The sequence below is a fragment of the Macrobrachium rosenbergii genome, chromosome 15, assembly GCF_040412425.1.
Source record: "Macrobrachium rosenbergii isolate ZJJX-2024 chromosome 15, ASM4041242v1, whole genome shotgun sequence".
Classification (NCBI taxonomy): domain Eukaryota; kingdom Metazoa; phylum Arthropoda; class Malacostraca; order Decapoda; family Palaemonidae; genus Macrobrachium; species Macrobrachium rosenbergii.
Genome location: NC_089755.1, coordinates 50,336,798 through 50,342,608, shown reverse-complemented (window position 1 = coordinate 50,342,608; position 5,811 = coordinate 50,336,798). Strand labels below are relative to the sequence as shown.

Sequence of the window (5,811 nt, the reverse complement as noted above, 5' to 3'; positions counted from 1 at the left end):
GTTGCTAGTGCATACTATATGATCAGAAATTGCGGTAATATAAAAGAGGATCGAGAATACAATTTGCGGGGTTAAGGGCGTTGTGTGCCCTTCTGAAGTTCAGACAGAGGTACCCTCACGCCTACGTGCGGAGTTATTGCCCGTGGCTATCAGTGTTGTAAACTGAAAGGTAGGTTGTGATACGCACTGCAGTCTATTATATGGAGATAATTATCATTATGCTCAAATCATCATAACACAAAACACATAAAAGCAATTAGGAACTGTTGATCTTATTTTCTCAAGTATAAACAAAACACCCACAGATACTTAGAATACCAAGGCAAATGAAAATGAGATACTTGAAACATGCAAATTAAATTCATCCATTTAATTTCCCCAAGAATGTGTAATCTTAAGAATGGAATACTCTTACCATTCTTTGGGAGAAGGTATTTGATTTTGAAGTTAAGGAAAAAATAGTTCTGATAAGGGGCTAATTCTTAAGAGATGAGGAACATTATTAATAAATTCAGAATTTTAGTCAATAATACATCATTGTCTTACATTCTTTTGCTAATGAGAAATCATATCGATTTCAGTATCCAATTAACCAGAGAGCTTTCGAGATCAGGAAGGAGCAGCCATTACCAGATACACCACTTATTTTCCTTACTGTGTTACAAACTTACAGAGCATTTCCACAACGTCTGACCTTTTTCGCCTCACTGTGACCCGACTACCGCTCACGCCAAAATTCTATGTCTTGTTGCCAGTTTCATTAATGATTTGGTTCTCATTACGAGGCTGGGGCATTGACCCTACCGTCATAAAATTATTATAAATAGATACACTTTGAAATCATTTGACAAGGCAACCAAACACATCAATTACTCGTATGATTAAATACCAACCGGACTGATCATGCAACACAACAAACTGAATCTGAAACATTTTCCATTTGCTTTTCCAGCCGTCATATCCATTATGATGAAAATGGAATATGAATAAGTGTAAACGGTATCATCAGCAAATCAAGGACACCCACTATATGCTTAATTTTTAAGTTTCTAGGTGACTGATAATCCCCGATGTTCATTCTAACAGAGTTGCATTTCGGCAAAAAGCGATTAAGTATTTATAAAATATTTCAGCTGAAACAACCAAAGACCCCTTCCACTGCCACTACTGCAGTCACTAAATAACAATATTATTTGCTGTTACTGTTATTATTGATCCGAAAACCAAAGACTGTCAAATCCTATTTTAAATTGATGTTTTGAAATTAGATTCTTTCGACATTAAAACTGTAAAAAAAAAAAAATCTTTATTTACTTTCTGCATCTAACAGACGAGTCGACAAGAATTCGTATTACATGTATACAGTTTAACAAATCACCAAAAGACAGATTCAATCTTCATCAATACATGGTGAACGATAAAGAAATTAAAACGTTTGTGGCGATCATGCCAGAATGATCACTAGTCGTTTACAGAACGGATCGCAAAGAGCAATGGTTTCCGCGAAAGAAACATTAAGCTCCGTAGAAGTACTAGTTCGGGCAGTCCAGCGTCCTTGCCCGCCTCTGGATGTTGACGAGCCTCGCTTTTCGCGAGACTGCTGTTTAGTTGCCGGCGAGTCTTGGTGTTGTGTAGTGTAAATTGCTTGATATCCGTCGAGTTTGCCGTCGAATTTTCTTGGTTGGAAGAGTTTGCTCCGTCAGGGTAACACCTTAAGGGTAGGTGGTATTGTTGTGTTACGTTGCCCAGTGATTTACGTTCTCTCCTGCTTTTCATAGGTGTTTTACTGTTTAGTTTGTGATTTAGTGCTTTTATTGTACCAGAAGTTTTACCTTGGTGTGTGACTTACGAGAACATAGTGAGTTTTGTTCCAATTTTCAGTTACTTGTTACTTGTAATTTTTAGCTGTTACGTATCCGAGTTCAGTTGCAGAGCAGTGAGCGAAGATTTTTATATAACTAGTGCCTATTACAATGCTGTTATTGAGGTCTCTGAAGCAGTGTTAGTTCGGATACTGTGGAAGCAGTGATCTTAAAGAGTTTTTTATGTAGTATTGAAGGCATATTTCAGCAAGTAGTTTAGGATTAACTTTCGCGTATTTTAATTTCCTAGCAGACATTACTTTTAGCTTGTCGCACGTAGAACACTGATAAATTACTGTTTTCAGGGTCTACTGTGGAGCTTCGTGAATCATTCTCCTGCATTGTGGATTCCTGTATATTGCCCTAAAGTCTTCAATCAATCCAACTAGCAGTATATGATGGTAAGTGCCCTTCAGACTTTGGAGTGCTTGGGTGCTCATTGCTTTGTTTTTGAGTGTGTAGTCATGTTTCATTTACTAGAAAAAAGTTTGAATAAATGGAATGGGTAATTTCATGCACTTAAGTATTGTGAAGTGAGAGATGGTCTGGAAGTTCTGTATGCATTATGGTATGTTTGAATTGTCAAGGATTTGGTAAGGGTTTTCGTATTGATGCCTTCAGTATATTTTTCAAGTGGATGTTATAGCTTGTAAGGATTCAGATTTGTATGTTTTGTGAGATCTGTTCGGGTCGAGTGAATGGGGGAATTAGTGTATTGGGTGATGGTTTGCAGGTGTTTTGTAGTTGAATGTTTGCTCACGTGCTTTGCGTCCAATGAGTGTTAGAAGCTTGATTGTCGTACATGGGACTTGATGTGTATAGCTGTTTTTGGATTTTAATTAGATAACTGAATTTTATATTGGTTATTAGGAACTTTATTGGTGTACATGGGACTTGCTGTGTATAGTTTTTGTAATTTAAAGTGAATTCTGTATTGTTATGGCATTACAGAATCTGCCTCCACCCCTGCAGGGGCGGTACCCCTGTACGGGGTGGGGGAACTCTCGTGAACTTGTGTAGTAGGCCTCTTGGGTCCTGCTACATAAGTTCATGAATGTTTTTTTTTCAGGTGGTAAATACTACTGTATGCTTTAGTTCTCACACATTTGGTAGGCCTCGGTGTTTAAATTAGCGGTTGAGTAAAATACAAATTAGGTATGCAGGTTTTCAAAATAGTTTTTTTAGTTTAAACTGACTGCCTTAGTTTTCGACCGTTTTCTTGTATTTTGAAGATAGTTTTGAATTCAAATAAGGTTTGCTCAGCATTACCAGGAATTTAATCTGAATAAATTATCTAGTGTTTTTAGTATTTTTTCTTTTACTTTATATTGATCAAACTAATTTGGTTCAGGTTATCTTAAGATTTTTGGTATTATTTCACTTATGGACATTAATTGCTTTCAACATAAAATATAGGTTTTTCTGTTGTATTATGATGTGATTTACATGATTGAGGTTTTATTTCCATCGCAAATGAATACTTATCCTTCCCCGGCAAATGATATATTGTATACAAAATTAATAAAATTACGACTTGTCAGCATACTGCCCCCCTTCTCCATATAATACGGCAAAACTGTAATCAGTAAACACAGTTTTGCCGTATTAGCTATGGAGAGGGGGGGTGCAGTATTCTGACAAGTCGTAATTTTATTAATTTTGTATACAGTATATTATTTGCCGGGGAAGGATAAGTATTCATTTGCGATGGAAATAAACCTCAAAATCATTCAAATCACATCATAATACAACAGAAAAACCTATATTTTATGTTGAAAGCAATTAATGTCCATAAGTGAAATAATACCAGATTTTTGATAGACCAGTAACTTGTCTAAAGCTTTTAATTATACAAGCTGTTTTGACAAGACAATCAGGATCTTTAGTGGGTTAGATTTCTTGGATATCAGGCATTTAAGCTAATTGTAGATAATGTACGAAACTTAGAAATAGCAGTGTTTATCAGAAATGCTTAATTTTGTAATGCCAAAAGTTAATTCGTAGAGGGCGATGCCAAAAATCCGTTTGTATTAGGGGCGATGCCAAAAATCCGTTTGTACTAGGGGCGATGCCAAAAATCCGTTTGTATTAGGGGCGATGCCAAAAATCCGTTTGTATTAGGGGCGATGCCAAAAATCCGTTTGTATTAGGGGCGATGCCAAAAATCCGTTTGTATTAGGGGCGATGCCAAAAATCTGTATTAGGGGCGATGCCAAAAATCTGTATTAGGGGCGATGCCAAAAATGTTTGTATTAGGGGCAATGCCAAAAATCCATTTGTATTAGGGCGATGCCAAAAATCCGTTTGTATTAGGGGCGATGCCAAAAATCCGTTTGTATTAGGGGCGATGCCAAAAATCCGTTTGTATTAGGGGCGATGCCAAAAATCCGTTTGTATTAGGGGCGATGCCAAAAATCCGTTTGTATTAGGGCGATGCCAAAAATCCGTTTGTATTAGGGGCGATGCCAAAAATCCGTTTGTATTAGGGGCGATGCCAAAAATCCGTTTGTATTAGGGGCGATGCCAAAAATCCGTTTGTATTAGGGGCGATGCCAAAAATCCGTTTGTATTAGGGGCGATGCCAAAAATCCGTTTGTATTAGGGCGATGCCAAAAATCCGTTTGTATTAGGGCGATGCCAAAAATCCGTTTGTATTAGGGCGATGCCAAAAATCCGTTTGTATTAGGGCGATGCCAAAAACCGTTTGTATTAGGGGCGATGCCAAAAATCCGTTTGTATTAGGGGCGATGCCAAAAATCCGTTTGTATTAGGGGCGATGCCAAAAATCCGTTTGTATTAGGGGCGATGCCAAAAATCCGTTTGTATCCGTTTGTATACCTAACTTAAATAGAGAAGGGGCAAGAAAAGGGGTAATGCCAAAATATAGCTAATTAGTTAACCTGGTATTGTATCCAAATTATATTGGGTAGTTTTATTCTTGAAGAGACTTAAGATAAACGGTTTTTAATCATTCGTTGCTGACTTAAGTGTTCTTTGGCGTAGCTTCAGATTTTATGGAGCAATTGCGTTATATTTGGTAAACTAGTTTTAGCTCAGCTTGGTAAAGTCTCTTCGAAACTCTTCTGGCTTTTTGGTTTACTACAAGAAATTCTTCGTTTTCATGCTTCAATAGATTTAATCTATTCTACTATGTTAACTTTCTCTTTTCAGTTTTGAAGCCATGTGAAAGCTAATTACTTGAATTAGTAATTTAACCTTAAAGTAATATCTTAACAGCCGTAATTAACTTGTTTCCAAATTGTAAATTCTAGTGCCAGTTATGGTTTGTTCCTCAGTGCTATGTATTGGAGTATTTCCTTTGATTTGTTGGTCTTTTATTCCAGTTGGATAGAACGGGAACGTACGCTACAGAGAAAAGCATTGGACAGCTTCTACTTGGAGGTCGCTGAATAAAAACCTTTGAAGGAAAATGAACGTAGACACGAATATTACATAGCTGGTAAGAAATTGGGGTCTGAACTGCTTTTCAAGGAAGATTGAATTTACAGCTCCTTGACTGTGTAATCCTTGTGGTTTTCAAATAAGATTGTAATAAAGAAGATTCTTGAATAATGAATTTATTGGTTCTTCCCCTGTTGTATGAAAGTACCTCTTGGTTTTTTGTCAAGCTGCTTAATCTCATCTTGTTGGCTGTGGGCCACTTTAAAGGGTTTATGCACTTCTACGAATTTACGTACAGCAAATTTTGAGTCTTGTATGAAGTTGATTTGGCAATGTTATAAACCTACTGTTAGGTTTATTAACTACAAAAAATCAGTCTCCAAACTTTTAAATTGATAACTAAGGATAATGCAGCATAGTAATTGCACGCTGAGGTTTATTTAAACCTTATGGTTTGAAAAGCAGTATGCTTCAGTGCCTATTAAAAATGGATAGGGCAATCGGCTGTTGATCACTACTGAGCCTACCTGAATAAGGTGACTAGGCA

General features: G+C 36.8%; 1 long non-coding RNA gene across 1 annotated transcript; it reads left to right on the top strand.

Annotated features, from left to right (window-relative positions):
* Nucleotides 1-1,581: 1,581 nt before the first annotated feature.
* LOC136846679 (uncharacterized) lies at nucleotides 1,582-5,453 on the top strand. The gene is made up of 3 exons (XR_010855485.1): nucleotides 1,582-1,718; nucleotides 2,168-2,263; nucleotides 5,207-5,453. It is a non-coding gene; the product is annotated as an uncharacterized lncRNA (long non-coding RNA).
* Nucleotides 5,454-5,811: the final 358 nt, after the last annotated feature.